Genomic DNA, 19,706 nt, shown 5'->3' on the forward strand with positions numbered 1-19,706 from the left:
TAAATAAACGCTGCACTTGGATCTCCTGCCTGAGTCCCCATTCATGACAGAATACTTCGCCACCACAGATCCAGCAGCTTCCGTGAGTGTTTCTGTCACCGCCAAGATGAATCCATCTGCCCAGTTAATGGGTCTCCGTCAGGGAGACAGACCCATTGAGGATTGTCATGGATTTTATCGAATTGGCACCATCAACTTGTTTCAGTGAGGACTGTTTAATGATATTTTTTCGCGGTGGATTATCAGACCCGCTCAGCTCCGTCATGCCACTACATGAGATTAACGGGACTTTAGAATAATATATCGAGCTGGCTTTGCAACTGAGCGGGTCTCCCTTTACTGTGGGTGTTGCTGAGGATTTCGACACCTCGCTGAGTCATGTAATGGCCGCCGCGCCAATAGACACTCACAAAATGGCGGTTACTACCACAACAACATCAAGTCAAGTCTCCGCTGATCACCCAGAGTCACGTCACCTCTCTAGATCAGTCAGGGAGCGGAGAGGACTGCGTTGCAGTGTGGCAGATCCGCCGATGACTTCAGCTCGAGCGGCTGGCATCCCTAAGCATCCACCAGCCTACGCTCTCAAGCCCGGGGGCCGCTACGCTCTCAAGCCCGGGGGCCGCTACGCTCTCAAGCCCGGGGGCCGCTACGCTCTCAAGCCCGGGGGCCGCTACGCTCTCAAGCCCGGGGGCCGCTACGCTCTCAAGCCCGGGGGCCGCTACGCTCTCAAGCCCGGGGGCCGCTACGCTCTCAAGCCCGGGGGCCGCTACGCTCTCAAGCCTGCCGGTTGCTATGCACTCAAGCGCCCTGGACGTGAGGGACAAGATGGCTACTTTGCCAGTGCCCACGGGCAAGATGGCCGCCCCTTCTTTGTTTAAGGATGTAGGGGGCGTTCCTGCCATTGAGTCCACTCCAGAACCCACTTCAGCCAGTGAGTCTGCTCCTGAACCCGCTCCAACCGGTGAATCATCGCCTCACCCTCGGAAGAGGAGGAGGAGGAGGAGGAGGAGGAGGAGGAGGAGGAAGATGGCTTCTTCCACTCTGTTAGGCTCAGAAGCCTTTCAAGAGACCTCTGGGGGTCTGGAGACCACTCCAGAGGTCTCTCCTACGCCACCCAAGCTCCTAGCTCTGCCAGCGCAATCCAAGCGCCTAGCCCTGCCAGCGCCATTCAAGCTTCCAGCCCTGCCAGCACCACCCAAGCTTCCAGCCCTGCCAGCGCCAACCACACTTCCAGCCCTGCCAGCGCCACCCACGCTTCCAGCCCTGCCAGCGCCACCCAAGCTCCTAGCCCTGCCAGCGCAATCCAAGCACCTAGCCCTGCCAGCGCCATTCAAGCTTCCAGCCCTGCCAGTGCCGCTCAAACTCCTTGCGCTGCCAGCGCCACTTGCCGGCTTCACCCACACGCCTGGCCCTGCCGGCGCCACCCGAACTCCTTGCCCACGAACCTGCTACGGGCCCTGCTGAAATCCCCAAGAACTTTTTTTGGGGGGGGCAGTGTACCTGAGGGTGGGGAACTTGTGGGTGGGGACCCTGCTCAACCATGGCCATTAAGGGCCTCTGAACTGTTATGGCCATCTTCGAACTGCTATTTATTATGGCCATCAATGCACTCTGACCCGCTGGGGTCACCTATGGACTCTGACCCGCTGGGGTCACCTATGGACTCTGACCCGCTGGGGTCACCTATGGACTCTGACCCGCTGGGGTCACCTATGGACTCTGACCCGCTGGGGTCACCTATGGACTCTGACCCGCTGGGGTCACCTATGGACTCTGACCCGCTGGGGTCACCTATGGACTCTGACCCGCTGGGGTCACCTATGGACTCTGACCCGCTGGGGTCTCCTATGGACTCTGACCCGCTGGGGTCTCCTATGGACTCTGACCCGCTGGGGTCTCCTATGGACCCTGACCCGCTGGGGTCTCCTATGGACCCTGACCCGCTGGGGTCACCTATGGACCCTGACCTGCCGTGGCTGCCTGAGCCATATGACCTGCCGTGGCGGCCCAAGGCCCCGGACCCGCCGTGGCTCCCTGACACCCCTGACCTGCCGTGGCTGCCCGAGCCATATGACCTGTCGTGGCAGCCCGAGCCACCGGACCCGCCGTGGCTGCCCGAGGCTCCGGACCCGCCGTGGCTGCCCGAGGCTCCGGACCCGCCGTGGTTGCCCAAGTTCCTGGAACCTGCATTGGAGATCCGTTCCCGGCTACCATTAGATCTCCAATGCACCCACCCCCCCCTCCCTAGCTGTTGCGTTTACGCCGCGAGGACGCGCCTTCCGGGAGGGGGGCATTATGTCACGATCACCGTCTGCTCCTGTCAGTTCCCGGACTACACTTCCCACAATCCTCCCTGTCAGTCACGTTCACATCACACCAATCACCTGTTGCCACATCCACCCTAGCACACCACACTGATCACCACACCCAGCTGCTGCTCATTATCAGGACTATAAAGGACTTCCACTCACACCACCTCACCGCGAAGTATTGTTTAACATTCATGTTGCAATTTCTGAGCATTTTTCCCTGTTTGCCTTTCTGTTCCCGACCTTGTCTGTTTCCCGTGTTGATTCTCTGCTGCTTGCCTTTGGACCCTTGGATTGTTTATTGTTTCCTGTTTTATGATCGATATCTGCCTGCCTTTTGACCTACCGCCTGTACCCTGACTTCGTCCCTGCCTGTCCTTTGCTGTTCCTGTTTTCCCCTGATTAACTCTGCCTGTACGACCATCCTCACTGTAAATAAACGCTGCACTTGGATCTCCTGCCTGAGTCCCCATTCATGACAGATATACCACACTTGTTAGTTATTGACCACAGCAAAAATATATTGTTGTCCAAAACATTATCTTTTAAAATTATTTTTTTTTATGAAAAATGGTACTTTCGTTCCTGCTCTCCCCTTGTGAAAAAAAGTGCACTTTAGTATACTTTTATAAAGTGTACTTATTGCACAAATAATATACTTAAAAAGAACACACTTAAGTGTGAATTAAATGTAATGTTTTCAGTGCTTAAGTGCATTCTATTTGTAATTAATTTCAAATGTATCACAGATTAAGTTCATATTAAATGCAATAAGTTGAACTTTTGAGTGATTTTTTTGAACAACTTAAGTGGTACTTTAATACAACTTTATGATAACCTTCATAATTACGTCTAGTATGTTTAAAATATAGTTGAAGTGCACTGCTTAATGTACTGACAAGCAATTAACGTGAAATAAAATATATTTTAATATCAGTTATTAATACACTTAAGTGTGAATTAAATGTAATGTTTTCAGCCGCTTAAGTGCATTCTATTTGTAATTAATTTTAAATATATCACAGATTAAGTTCATATTAAATGCAATTAGTTGAATTTCTGAGTGATTTTTTTAAACTACTTAAGTGCGACTTTAATACAATTTTTTATGTACTTTGAAATATGGTAAAAGTGTACTTCCAAATGTACTGACAAGCAATTAATGTGAACTAAAATATACTTAAATGTAATGTACACTGTTATATCATTTAATAAATTTGTAATTACATTATTTACATACTTTATTTAATTTAATACATTTGTTATTACATTATTTGTAGTTACATATAATAATGAAGCTACAATTTAGTATATTTCAAAATATTACAAATCAACACAAATGCAAATTGAAACCTTATACATTTATTGACAAAACAATCTCTAAAACAAATACACAACCGTTTTGTTGATGCACAAGAAAAACCCAAGAAACACTATACAAACAATTACAACACTTTAACTCTCATATAGAAAGAGTCTGGAGGACAGAGAGGCTTATATGCATCATTTTCTCCGTCACATAGAAAGGTACCTAAAGCTTAACCTACCCATCACTTTCTGCATTTTTACATTTTCAGAAAAAATCATTTGGTATGATCTATAAGATGATAAATAAGATACAAACAAAAATGTATACAAACAAAATGTAAAGAAAAGAAAAGAAAAGAAAAGATTCAAAACTTTGGGTAACACTTTATAATAACTTTTTATTAGTTAACTATTTTAGTTAACATGAACTATGAATGAAAAATACTTTAAAGCATTTATTAATCCTGGTTAATATTCATTTTAACATTTACTTATGCATGATTAAAATCAAACGTTACATATGTTAATAGATAATGCACTGTAAACTAACATCCCTATACTCATCGTGAGGAGTCATTGAGAACAGTGGTTTGACAGCTACAAGACTTACTGTAATCAAATTATACCAGTGTCAGATTTAAAGTTAAGAATTGTGTGACCCAGGAAAATGCAAGAAACAGTGGCAAACGTGGCTAAATGTTAGCCTTTTACGTAGCCTAAATCACATCGTCGGGCACGCGGTCGCTCATTTAGAATGCTCCGAATTACCAACATTAGAACGAGGTTAAGAACAAATTAATGTGCATCCACACGTGTTGAGAATTAGACGGAAAGTTTTCGTGAGAAGTTCAAATGTGCAAATAAATAGTGTATGGAATCATTTGTGAATGAGCCTCATTGTTCAATAACCAGCTGCAGTGTGCAAACTTGTTCAATAACAATATATATATATATATATATATATATATATATATATATATATATATATATATATATATATATATATATATATATATATACACACATTCATATTGCTGTAAATATAACCTGTGTTTCTGTATGCTCAACTGTGTTACTGCTGAGTTTTACATTTTCAAAAATACTCAGTTGCCTACTGTACAACATGTAAAGTGTTGAGAAATATCCAGAGGTATTCTTTGTTTGAGAAAATGTGAGGAACATACTTTTGTGAAAGTGGAGAGCTATTTTTTTTTACATAAAAGTATTAATGATTACATTTTTTCTTTTGCATAGTGGACACATGATCAACCAAATCAGGTGACTATTTTAATTCTAGGTACAAATATTTATGTTGTCAGTAACCCTGAGATTGGCTAACAGAAGAAGTACTTTATTTTAAGGGTTTTACATAAAGTCATGTTTGAGTCTTGGAAAAAAAAAAATGAAGAAAAAAATATTCACACTGTCAAATGTCAAATACCCCTAATTATAGAATGACAAATAAATGCATTGACTCATTTCCTTGCACAACGGAAGCTGTTTGTTTGAGTCCTTCCTGAGTCTGTGATTGGGAAATTCAGTGCATTTACTCGTTTAGGCTACTAAAAACTTGAATTAATTTGAGTAAGAAACTTTTGCTATAGTAAAACATTTCCAAAACATTTTAAAAGTTATTTTTCTCTATATAGATCTGATATGGCAGCTAATAAGTTGTCATGCTGCATGTGTGGAAACCACACGTGTGACAACTAGCCCCGCGCGCGCTCCCTAAAGGCCGTGGTTCACATCAGGATCCACACGTGCCCGTTTTGCATTACTGGAAATAAACTGCATAATAAATTAATATCTATACCAAAGCCGCTGCTTGAGAAAAGCACACGAACAACCATGAACACCAGCAAAGCCACACTTTATCCCTTTATAAACATTATCCCTGCATACTTCACACGGATATTACTTTCAGTTTATGCATTAGTATTGCACTGTTGACTTTCTATGCCATTGCTCACCTCCTGTTAATAACATCATCTTATTTCCAATTATGTCACTATTGATTTGACTACAGATTCAGATTGATGAGATTTGATACGCGAGTAAAACATCGATGCCATTTTTGCATTTTGCATCATAAGAGAGACGCATGCATGCTGTAAACATTATACATTGCTTCACAGTAAACCTGCTTATCAATCGTATATTAGCTACACATCTCAAAGCAGAGCGCATTACACATTGCTTACCTGTGATCGGATCTGAGGTGAACTGATATGTGTCGATGTCAGCAGAATGAAGATAGGCTATGAATGAATCGCGACTCACGTCAGCACATTGTGTTGCGGTTTCTCAATGTGGAGATGATCTATACTTAGCACAGGTTGCTTTCTCTCTCTCTCTCTCTCTCTCTCTCTCTCTCTCTCTCCCTCTCTTTTTTTTCCTTGTGCAGCTGGTGAAGTCAGCTTAAATGAGATCTAATGATATTTTTAAAAATTAGCATGGGTCTCTTAAATATATATATATATATATATATATATATATATATATATATTTGTGAAAAAGTATAATTGTTTTGTGTGTGTGTGTGTGTGTGTGTGTGTGTGTGTGTGTGTGTGTAATAGTTAACTTTTTGTTAACTATTAGATTACCTTTGACAAAAAACAAACAAACAAACAAAAAAAACTCTTTAACATTTCCTGTTAGACGACTTCGGTAAAGTTGGTTTTATATTCGCACATTCGGACTTCTGATAAATTCAGACTTTCCACTAAATGTGCAATAAATTAATGTTTGCGAATTTTAAGCAGCGACATGATATTGACAACCAACGATTGTCAACTTACAACATTTTTCACAGTCGATCAAAATAGGCAAGTATTGTTTTAAAGGCATATTTACTTGTGAATGTCCAATGTAGTGTGATTAACAAGGCTATTGAATATGGATGGCCGAATGTGCGAATATAAAACCAACTTTACCCAAGTTGTTAGACGGTCTTAATATTGTACAGTACCTGTACTGACATCTTACTTTCTTTCCCTTTCTTTGCTTGTCCTCCTGCCATACTGTCTGCAATGCAATTTTTTAAAAGGCAGTTAAGATACATATAGGCCTAAACATATTTTCACCCTCAATTTCTGTGTGTGCGGCCAATTTTAGTTTAACCAGCCATTTCTAACTAAAATGACTGTTTTCACAAAAAATCTAAGTTTCTTTTTTAATTAAAAAAATAAATAAATAAAAAATACTGGAAAGAGCATGTCAAAACATTGTTCATAAACCATTGCTTTGTTGGTAAGCTTACTTATAATTGCTTTAGTACCCTTATTAGTGTCAGGCTCACTTACCTCACAATTTCTCTCACTTCCTTCCCGCCTTAAAAAACTCAGACCAGTCAAAACTATTGTTACATGTCAAAAAGTGTTAAAGCAACAATGCAAGGTGGGCTTTTTTGTGCCTGGGCTTTAGGAGAGGCTTCTTTCATGGATGGCACCCATTCATGCCATTCCTCTGCAGTGTACGCCATATTGTGTCACGGGAAATAGTCGCCCCAGTTTGGCTTTCTACTTCTTTAGATAACTGCAGTGAACTTGCATGCCGATTTTCTTCAGCCCTTCTCATCAGAAGACGCTCCTGTCGAGGTGTGAACTTCCGTGGACGACCTGGATGTCTCTGAGAGATGGTTGCAGTTCCATCTTTTTTTAAATTTTTGTACCACTTTTGCTACAGTATTCTGACTGATAAATAAAGCTTTGCTGATCTTCTTGTAGCCTTCACCTTTCTGGTGTAAAGAATTTTTTTTCTATCTCAGGTCTTGACATTTCTCTTTCATGTGGTGCCATTGCTGACAGCATGAAATGGGGTTGTAACACTCTTTTATAGTCAGCTGTAAGCTGGACACCTGTGTAATGAATAATTAGACTCACATGTGCTTGAATTCGAGTTAAATTAGACATTTGTAGTCTAAAATATAGCTTTGCTCCAGAGACTTTCAGTGGGGTGTACTCATTTTTGCATCACCTTAATTTGAGTAAAACTGAAAATTTTGTTATTTAAGTTATATTATTAACCTTACTTTCATGTTATAAGTTAAACAGATGTTATAAAACTTTGTCTTGTCAACCTTTTGGAAATTGTTTTTGTGTTCCTTGAGATATTGTTTAAAGTGTTGCTTTTCAAAGGGGGTATCTCATTTAAGCTGAGAACTGTATGTTGTGGTAGGCTATTTTCAATTTGAACATAGTCTATAGTGACTCCTAAAACTTTACATGAAACTATATAAAACAACTAACAGCCAAACAAAAAAGTCACAGTAATTTAGTAGAAGTCGTCTAAACAAGAGGCTAAGTAGAAACGGCCATGTTTAGGTTGAAATATAAATGTTAAAATAATAATTTAACGAATTAGAATGTAAATCATTCACTGTCATTTTTCAAAAATTTCATTAAAGAAAAAACTTTTTTTTTTTTTTTTTTTTTAAACAAACCTACAACTTGAAAGATATGTTAAAAAAAAAAAAAAAAAAAAATATATATATATATATATATATATATATATATATATATATATATATATATATATATATATATATATATATATATATATATATCCCACCTCATGCACAAAATCTTTATTAATATTATCCTTTTTATTCAGGCAAGGCAGCCATACCACCCCGTCACGGAAAATATGTATGCCATTGGAGTAGTAAAACAAGAAATAGATTTTTAAAATCCAATGATTTCCTAACAGTAAAATGTCCCTTTTTTTTGAAAACCATCAATAGAAAGTCTGTAATTTATTTATTTATTTTATTCTTAGATTTTTAATCGTGAAATATGAATTTGACGTTTCAATGGCCTCATTAGTTGTACTAAAAAATGAATTCACTTAAAAAATACAAATAAAGTTATATTTATCTGATCAGTCCACACAACAAGAACATCATTCAACATTAATTTATGTAATATTTCATTTTCTTTCCATAAACCTTTAACAAAATGACCTTGTGACGGGGTGGTATGGACAAAGTGTTACTCTATATGATCTGCTGGTTTTAAACTTTAAAAACTGGGGGAGGGTAGACCTTCAAATGGAGTAAAAAGTGTGAGTGAGTGAGTGAGTGAGTGAGTGAGTGAGTGAACCAAACAGTGTTGCCAAGTCAAAAAAAAAAAATCGGGGGACATTTTATCGGGGGACATTTTGGGATTAAATTCACCACCCGCGTGGTAAATTTCATCCCAAAATGTCCGCAAATCTCCCATGTGGTCAAGTTTCTCACCTAGCATACATGCATTCAATCTGAAATATAATTTTCTTTGTATTAATAATGTAAAAAAAATTAAAATTTCCCTATCTATTTTGCGTGACGGGGTGGTTGGTTTAAGCTTGACGGGCAAGCAACAAATAAATAATGTATAAAAAAATAAAATAAAAAAAAATCAAATAGTTGCCTGCTTTTGTTCTTGGTGGCTATAAATGATGTCACTTAGGCTTTGTGATGTCATTTAAAGGAACAGAGCATTACTGATAGATAAAACAACGGGGGACGCGCACAAATCATAAAATATTTACAAAAAAAAAAAAAAAAAAAGGTTTATTGTGAATAAATATGTTATGTAAACAGGAACACGCATATAATCATGAAAATGTTAAGAACACTTGAATTAATAACTTTAAGCTTTGGAAACCGACTTTGGGACATTTTTTGTGCCTTATGCATCTGATCAAACGTTGCGGACCTAAATGGCACCCGGAATGACTCATAAACAACAAGTTGTATATCATTTGTACTATTTTTTTAATAAAATAATTTAGTTTCTGCAAATTCTGTTAATCAGTTTTAAAATAAAAAAGAAGAAACAGCATTTTCATTTCACTTAATTTGTGGTTTAAAAAAAAAAAAAAAAAAAAAAAGGAAAAATGAATAATCTCTGGGATTCTAATTTCGTTTAATTCTAATTTAACAATCTTGTCTGTTAATGAAAGGATAATAATCGCGTCGGTTGAAGGTCAGTAAAAACCCCCGCAATGATATTGACAAGGTAACATTTCTAATTTTAGTTTAGTTTAAGTTTTTAACGAATACTTCCTTATATTTTAGGTTTACTTCGATTAGCATAAGTTTTTTTTAATAGTTTTACATTTTGTTAGTTAACTATAATAAACCTGCTGGGCAAAACATCCACAGAACTGCATTACAGTCATTTTTCCAGTTGTTTAAGCCACGAATATTCACAAATATTCACGAATTATTTAATTCCGTCTGGGACACAATCTCTGACTCGTCGATTCCAATAGACAGCTATTTACATTAGGCTACCTTTAAGAATAATGGCACAAATGTTAAGAACGTGATGATAAAAAAAAAATAAAAAAAAATAAATAAACTGTTTTTAAACTGTAAATGTTTCTTGAGCATCAAATCATATCAGGATGATTTCTGAAGGATCATGTGACACTGAAGACTGGAGTAATGATGCTGAAAATTCAGCTTTGATCACAGGAATTTAGGCTTTATTAATTTTAATTTTTGCAGATTTACTATTTTCTCTGTATTCTTGATTTAATAAATGCGGAGTTAGTGAGCAGAAGATTTTTTTTTTCTTTTCAATTTACTGTAAAACATTGTTCCCTAGTGGTTATATTGCTTAAATGCCATTAATTCCAAGACGCTGTAATGGTGGTTTGGATAGTGAATAGATGGATGCATGAACTTGCAAGATTTTTTTTGGTCATATTGCATCATTATACCCGTGTTAAAACTATGAAAATTGAGAAACGAATGAAACGATGATTACTTGCAGTGATTGAGTCTCAGACAGTGTAAAGTCTGAATACCGTAGGGATTGTGCACATCGCCGTGAAACCCCCTTTTTGGTTCTCCCTGGCACTTCTGTCACGCCTTATTAAAGAGCGCCAAAACGGTATCCTCTCTCTTTTTTAAGTGGGTGTACGGAAATCCTTGACCTTACATAGTACGGCAAATACCTGCATATACTACAACACTGGGGTTCCCCCTCAGGAGAAATCGTGCAAAGTGAAAGTAGGTCATCACAACTCTGTCATTAATCAAACATAAAAAATGAAACATAATTCTGCACCTAATAAACACCTGGCCATCAGTTTCTCCATTCTTCCTGTAAGCAACAGAACAAAAAAAACCGCTTCACTCGTTTTCCGTGCTTTTCACTCTTGGCCGACTCATTCATTTTATAATTGTAGATGCTCAGGTAGATGCTCATCTAGAACACTTGCTTATTTAACAGTTCGAGTATTTATTTATTAGTTTTTACTTAAACTCTTCGTCACCCATGGAGATATCAGCAGATTTAGTGATTCTCAGTGGTTTAATTTTTAAAAAGCATATCCCTCAAACAGGATAGTTTAGTGTAGGCTATTCCAGTATTTGGGGTGTTTCATTGGTAATTTGATTTTAACATTTAAGCACATGGAGTGTTTAAAACCTTAGCTTTCTCAAAGAAAGAAAAAAAAAAAAAGTTATCGGTAAAAAGATGTCGCTGGAGCTTCAACAAGCTTCAGTAGGATAATTCATCAATTGCACACATCGTTTCTCCAGGATCTGCATATCCATGATCGATCACTGAATCTTTTTACCGAGATTTGTTTCATCTGAGAGTTTGAAGTGATGGAGAACTGAAACGTTTCTGTCGAACATGGTGTTTCCAGATGCACTTTTCCAGTTTTCCCTGATCCAGGGCCTGATGTATAAAAGTTGCGCACGCACAAAAAAAGCACTGAAATGTGCTTATGCAAATTTCCACGCACAAATAGGGGTTTATATATAAAAAAAAAAAAAAAAAAAAAAAAAAAACACTCTTCTACTGGAGTGAGCGAAGTCATGAAGTAAACTGAACTATTTAAACCCCGTTTACATTTTGATAGATAAAAATAAATAATATTTGCAAATCCAGCACGGAAGCTTGCGCGTGTTATTTTTTAAAATGTTTTGTCAGGTAATTAATTAAATTCACACTGGAAAAAATCTATTTCCATTAAAAAAATCCTAAAACATATTTAGGTGTGAATTAAGTTAGTTTTTGAATTTCTGGTTTCTTGCCATGAATGAAAAACTTAACACATGATACATTTTTTGTAAGATGTTTCATTTAAACATGAAACAAATTTATATGATAATGAAGGAATGTGTGACACAGGCTATCTGTAAACTGAGCCAAAACACCTTGTTTGGTAACATTTGGGTGTTTGGGACAGCACATATTTATCTTTAATTTAATACATCACGAAAACAAAAACGGATCCCAGTTAAATGTGCACAAAATAACTGATCTTACAATCTGTCAGTCATATTTATTTATAAAGCACATTTAAAAACAGCAGCTGTTGGTCAAAGTGATGTATAGAGTTTAAGCAAATAGCGTAATTAAAATTAGGACACAAAACACAATAAGACAACTATGCCCAAATATTTACCACTGCGCCTACTTCTGACCATATGAAATAATCAATAAGACATGAATTTTAAGAAGAGACTTAAAATCATCATATTGATGCAGTTTTTCTGCAGATTTTTCCACTGAGAAACTATAGAAAACTATAGAAATAGAAACATCTATTTCAGTTTGAGACGCGACCTTGAACAGTCAACCGTATAACAGTATTTACAGTTTTGATTAATTTATTCTAAAACAAGATTATTTGTATCAATGTAAACTACAGAGACGGCACAGTATCTCATATTTTCCTAATGTTTCGTAGGCTACAGTTAAACTTGGAATCACGTGGATGGGAATATACATTTGTTTAAAAACATGCAAATGACGTAATGCATAGTAACGCCGTAAGCTCCATATATAATGATTCAGGGGAGGAGATTCATCTTCCGCTGACTGGGATTATAAGGGAATGTTGCGCAGGTTCTGGCGTACGCAGAATTTTGTAAGTTTAGGATGAAATCTACGGGAAGATTTATAGGACATGAGGCCTCTGTGTTTCACGTTGTTGTTTTATATCGCAATATATGATTTTCCAGTTTCTATACGACGATTTCGTGCTCGTTACATAACTTTATGTTCTCATTTTCCCTTTTTTACATTTTTATTTAATTGTATTATTATTTTTTTTTTTTTACCTCTTTATTGAGCTTATATGTCTGTATATATAGCTGAAAATTGTACATTATTGTTTCAGATCCAGGCTTTGGGCTGTGACTGAATTAATTTTTTTTTTTTTTTTTAACCAATCGGTCTCTTTTTATGTTAATGTTTTTTGACGATTCATGCATTAATTCTATTTGTAGCCTATCATTATTATTATTATTATTATTATTATTATTATTATTATTGAACTCAAATGCTGAACCCAACAGAAGAAAATTTGCTTGTCTTTTAGTATTTTGTTTTCTTTTGGGGTTATGATCGAGTTGTTTCGGTGGTTTTAAGAGCTGGATTGATTTTGAGAGCATGGGTTAAAATACGTGGGGGATGCGGGGGCACAAAATCTAAAACAATAAATAATTCAATCGCTTACAATTTTTCTGCATCATTCTGAAGAAAAAACAGGTTTTTTTTTTTTACATTGTAAAAATGCATAAAGACTTAATGCAAAACAGAATTCCACTCGACACTTCTGTAGCCCCTGTTGGAGTCTGTGACGTGTTTCCTCTATTATGGAACCGCATTCTGCTGTTTCTGTCATAGAAACACATTGTAAAAGCAGTAAGAGTAGTAGACCTACACTATAGTAGGCCTATATGCGCTTCCGAAGTCAGCAGCTGTTAAAACAGGCGTTACAAACATTGTGTCTCAGCACTGCGTGAAATGTGTTTTAAGAACAGATCACGATTCACCAAAAATGTCGTAATAAAATGTATCTTACATTTTCGAAAAAATAGGAGTAACTGAAACCACACGTACGCAAAAAACACTCTCTGTACGGCCTTATAATCGTGTTAATGAGTTATTTTTCATCCTAACACGACCATCATTACTACTGCAGTATACTGCATTAATAAATACAATTATTAAATAATACAATTTCATATACATTAATCATATACAGTTAAAGAGTACGAAAAGCGCGTTTCTGTCTCTACCAGTTGTTGAAACAGAAATTTGAACTTCCACTAAACATAACCGAAAAAAGAAAAACAAGTACTTTTCAATATTGTGTTGTATTCCTCAACGAATCAGATGAGTAAACGATTCAGTTAGGCTATCCATTCATAAATACAGTCATTTGCTAAATTAAATAAATTAGCATTTTAGGCAAATCGGTTGAATGAAGGATTCAACTTCAATAAAAGAGTGGCTTGCCGCTACCTACTGGTAGTTTTAGTTTCATATTTTTACAAAGTAGCCATTTTTATAATCAATTAATATTACTGCATTCAAACTGTTATATTTAAAACATTAATCTGCTAACATAATTTATGCAGAGTGTTGGGTAAGTTACTCAAAAAAAGTAATTAACTACTAGCTTACATCTTCAACACTGTAATTAGATTACTTAACTAATTACTCTCTTTCTAAAAACTATTCCATTTCTTATTACTTATAAGATGTAAACTTTTGATTGAAATTTTAGTTTTTCTAAAACAAAATTTTAGTATTTAATGGAATGACATCAAAAGTAGCCTAAATTGCAGAGAAAATAAGAGTAGTCTAATCCCTACTTTTTGAAAGAAAAACTACTGATTATGCAATTGCAGTGTAAATCCAATAATGCCGCATCTGAGCTGCATTAAGTGTAAATACAAAGATGGATTTTGTAAGGATTTCATTTGATTGGTAATCGCCATACCGTGTCTTCTTATTCTGATTGAATTGACTAAATGTAAGAATCTGACATAAGAGGACACAGATATGACAATATATTTTAAAAACACTGTTTACCTCTGGCTTTATTGCTCAGTGTTATTTCAGGATTTTGATCTTCTCTCTGAGAGAGCACATTCTGTATTTGATTGTATTATAATAACTTTTACTAGTCTATTAATTGATGCATATTAATTGTTCTAGGAACCTCAAAGCATATTTTGTGTATTTTTGCTACTCTATAATGATGTTCTAGTTTGATACATTTGTAGTGCAAGTATGTCCCAAACATAAACTCAAGCCCAGGGGCCCCCAGTCCTGCTCGGATTGTATTTATTTGTGCTATTGCTTGTAATTTTTATTTCTTTTTACTGATTTATATATTATATATATATATATATATATATATATATATAAATCAGGCAAATATAAATGTAATGAAACCCGATTTCTGGTCATATTGAAGTCATTACATGTCAATAGAACACTGCGTTTTTTTTTTAAGTTGGTAAAATTTAGTTTTACTCCAGTGGTTTTCTCCTAACAGAGGTTTAGAACCGCTAAAAGTTATATTTCTTCGTGTTCTGCCAAAAATAAAGACGACTTGATTCTTTTTATTCGCCATTTTCTCTCAAAGGACTCTGCGGCGCGGACTTATTTAATTACAGTGAGATTGACTGCTGTTGCGCGCACTTCGGTAAAGTTGGTTTTATATTCGCACATTCGGACATCCGTATTCAATAGCCTTGTTAATCACACTACATTGGACATTCAGTGGACATTCACAAGTAAATATGCCATTAAAACAATACTTGCCTATTTTGATCGACTGTGAAAAATGTTGTAAATTGACAATCGTTGGTTGTCAATATCATGTCGCTGCTTAAAATTCGCAAACATTAATTTATTGCACATTTATTGGAAAGTCTGAATTTATCAGAGGTCCGAATGTGCGAATATAAAACCAACTTTATCCTTATTGCGCGCAAGGATATCGCTCACGTGGTGCGCACAGAGACAAAACATCCGGAGCTAGATTTAAATCATTCGGGGCTCGAGTGTCTGAATAAAAGGTGTTTATCGTGTTTGAACTGGTTTTAAGAAAGACACACTTAGCATTGCTCGACGATTTGTCGAGAGCTCGTCTACAAACAGCGGACAACAGCTACAAACAGCTTTCCTGTAAGGAAAGACCTTGAGACAGTTTGGGCGTGTTGTATGCAAATGACTAACCTCGTGCACGCGACTTCGGTAAAGTTGGTTTTATATTCACACATTCGGTCTTCTGATAAATTCAGACTTTCCACTAAATGTGCAATAAATTAATGTTTGCGAATTTTAAGCAGAGACATGATATTGACAACCAACGATTGTCAACTTACAAACATTTTTCACAGTCGATCAAAATAGGCAAGTATTGTTTTAATGGCATATTTACTTGTGAATGTCCACTGAATGTCCAATGTAGTGTGATTAACAAGGCTATTGAATACGGATGTCCGAATGTGCGAATATAAAACCAACTTTACCCAAGTGTGCACGCGTACTTAAAATACTCCACATTCACTCACTTCAACAATTCCCAACAGCAAAATTGCATTAGCGAACAAACTGCCATACTTTTACAACAACAAATCAACTTACAATTAGCAAGCGTGTCTCTGCTGCCCCTCCTTCCATCTGTTCCATGATTAATTTCTCTCCATTTCCCCTTTCCTTCAATCTTCTGCAGTACCTCTTGAAACTTTCCTCGTGTGTTTCTTCCAGAACCTCCAGTTCATCTCCACATGTGAACAGAATCATGATGTAAATCCAATAAACACTTGATCTAATCCAGGATCTGTTGCTGGTTTGAGGAGAACTGAAGATAGAGAGACCAGAGGATCAATCACCTGCTTCTCACACATCTGTGCTTTACTGACTCTTAACTTAAACTTTCTTTACACAGAAAGTACAATAATGCTGTGTGAAGTTGAGTGCAGGATTTAAGTTGTAAAATCTGATATTGAGTCACTCTTGAGGGCGCGCTTGTCATTCAAACACAAGGAAATCACGTGATCACAATGAGGAAACACGCGAGATGATTCTAGAGGCGGGAAATTTTGAACTGTCTAACTAGAGCGAGATTTGACTCAGCAGAACACGTGACTCCAAGAAATTAAGAAGCTGATCTTGCAAAACTGACAGTTGATATTCATGTAATATTCAAATCAAGTGGTTTATTTTGTTTAGAAATCGTAGCCTAGAACTGTATGAGGTGGTCTTTTACCACACAGACACACGGGCAAAATACACACAGTACTAAATATTTCTGCTAAATACATTTTTTTGATGATGTCTAAGTTAATACGTTTTTCAAAACAATCACTTTAGCAAAGTTTGCACTATTTTCTGTTAATTTTGATAAATTAAAGAATTATTGTTTTATAAAGTCATTAAAATATTAATAATAATAAAAAATATAGAAACAAAATTATTTTAGAAAGTAAATATTCTGAAAGCATTGAAGGAGATCCCATAGGCTAATAATTTAATATAGATTTACAGTAGTAACAATAATTATGATATTTTATTATATGATGATTAATATCATTTTTAAATATGATGGTTTGATTATAAATATGGTGATTGGTGGGTTTCACTGCAAAACAACAACAAAAGCATCAGCAATCGCTGTCATTTTGGGCCATAAAAATCATACACAGACAATTCACTTGACATTATGTTTATATATTATCTGTCTCTTTCAGAGATGTCAGCTGGTCCAGATGATCCAGTGATCCGAATTCTTCTGGAAAAGCTCATCTAGGAAACAGGATTGTCCAGATCAGCTGGATCCAGATGTGAATAAAGAGAAGCTGGAGATGATGAAAGATCAGCTGGTCTGGATGTTCAGCAGGTCTCAGTTCAGTTCTGCTCACCGTTCCTCTAGAGGAACCTGTGAAAAATGAGTAAGAGATCCTGGATCATATTAAGTGTTTATTTGCTCCTGAAGTTCAGAAGTACATCATGATACTGTTCACACATGGAGATGATCTGGATGAGACCATTGATGAATATCTACAAAATAATGCAGATCTCCAGCGATCGGTGACTGAATGTGGAGGAAAGTTTCACTGTTTCAATAACAAGAGTAAATCAGACAATCAGAAACTAGAACTACTGCGGAAGATTGAAGGAATGAAGATGGAGAACGGAGGGAAATATATCATGGAGCAGATGAAGAGGAGCAACAGCAAGGAGACTGACATCAGTTGTAAGTTGTTCTGTTGGTGTGAATGATCTCAATAACACATGATGAGGCGGGTCACACAGTGCTGTACGTGAACTGTTTTTGCACATATCATGGTGCTACAGAGGATGAAAGTTTTAGCACAGGCCACACAATATAAAACGTCTGTTACCATCTCTGAAAACAATCACGAGTAGTGCTGTTCATCACTTCAACAGGCGTGGAACTGATAAACATTTTCTTAATTGCCTAAAATGGCAGACTGCAGGAACATTCTTGCTTAACATCGAGTCAGTTTAATCACAATCCTAACAACATCATCTGTTTTGGTTGAGCACTTGGAAATACTGCTTCATTTTCCAATAAATCATTAAAAATATCTAAAGTTTTATTATAAAGTGTTAAATTATTATGAAAAAAAACTGTGACTGTAATTTCTTTACTTAGTTCAGGAAATAGTATGCATCCACTGGGAGAATAACAAAGTCCCTTCAGAGATACTTATGGATTTCCTTCAAATATCCTAAGAGAAAGTATTATTTTTCCTATGTTTACCCAAAACAGTGTGCTGAGAGCATTAGTGAGTTCACATGTAATGTCTGTTTCATTCACACACACAGAGGGCGCCCTCAAGCTGAAAGTGAGAAACAAACAAAGAATACAATAACATACAAATAATCTTTCTGACAATGGCTGGTTCTGCTGGGACAAACTGGATCTGGGAAAAGTGCCTCTGGAAACACCATCATTGACAGAAACCAGTTCAAAGTTTCAGACGAAACAGTGTCGGTCAGAAACTACAGTGAGGATGGGTAAACAGATCTCAGTGATTACCACACATGGACTTTATGATTCTGAACTCATTAGGTTAAAACTGAAATAGTGAAATGCATAACATACGCCTCTCCTGGACCACATGCTTTAATTATTGTGATTAGTGTGGATCGATTCACTGAGGAGGAGAAAAACACAGTAAAAGAGCTGAAAGGAGCATTTGTCCTCTTCACTCACAATGATCAGTAAGAGAAGGAAAAGAAAACCATTGAGCAGTTTCTACAGAATGGTAATCGAGATCTTAGAGAACTTGTAGACTCACTAGGGACTCACTTCACCAATGACGTGTTTGATGAAACAGAAACACATTCAGGAGATTCAGAAGCAGAAGTTAGATGAGAAAGAGAAGCAGTTCAAACAGGAGCATAAAGAGGTCACTCAAACTGAATGGGAGAAAATATACTGGAGGTTAGTAGAGGCTGAGCAGTGTTTTTCTGAAGCATTCCTAAGAGCCGTTCTCGAATAATGCACAGCTATTGCTTGGATGAGAACAATGACCCCTGAAGAGAAAGAGTTCAGTAATGGTCAGACAGATGAACAGTGCAATGTTGTAGTGCAGAAACTACAGCTTATGGACTGTGACACACAAGCTTCAGATGCCAATAAAGAAGCACTAACTTTTGACTGTTTCACAGATGGTTGAGATAAAAAGCTTGTCATTAGTCTCTAGATGCCACGTGTGAAGGTCGGTGGCAGTTCCTCTATAGTTAATGAAATTAAGGTCTGTGTCTGTTTAGTGCAGTACACTGGAATTGCATTTCTGTTTTGTGTTCTTGTACAGCCTTCATCGCTCCTCATCAATAGTAGTCTGCTAATGAACTCACACATACTGTCATTTTGACAATATAATTGTCATTTAAATAAAGCAATCATATACACCTAATCTAACAATGAAGTCTGCTACACAAATTTCACATTACACAAAGAGAAATGGATAAAGATAGGCTACATATACAAATGTGATCAAAACATGTATGTCATACACGGATCAGCATAACATAATGAGCACAGACACTGAAGTGAATAACACTGATTATCTCTTCATCACGGCACCTGTTAGTTGGTGGATATATAAGGCAGCAAGTCAACATTTTGTCCTCAAAGTTAATGAGTTAGAAGCAGGAAAAATGGGCAAGAGTAAGGATTTGGGTGAGTTTGACAAGAGCCATATTGTGATGGGTCAGAGCATACCCAAAACTGCAGCTCTTGTGGGGTGTTCCCGGCCTGCAGTGGTCAGTATCTATCAAAAGTGCTCCAAGGAAGGAACAG

At 37.0% G+C, this 19,706-nt stretch overlaps 1 pseudogene; it reads left to right on the forward strand.

Moving 5' to 3' along the window:
* Positions 1 to 1,607: 1,607 nt before the first annotated feature.
* LOC125269335 lies at positions 1,608 to 18,903 on the forward strand (annotated as a pseudogene).
* Positions 18,904 to 19,706: the final 803 nt, after the last annotated feature.

The sequence above is a fragment of the Megalobrama amblycephala genome, linkage group LG1 (genome assembly GCF_018812025.1).
Source record: "Megalobrama amblycephala isolate DHTTF-2021 linkage group LG1, ASM1881202v1, whole genome shotgun sequence".
Taxonomy (NCBI): Eukaryota; Metazoa; Chordata; class Actinopteri; order Cypriniformes; family Xenocyprididae; genus Megalobrama; species Megalobrama amblycephala.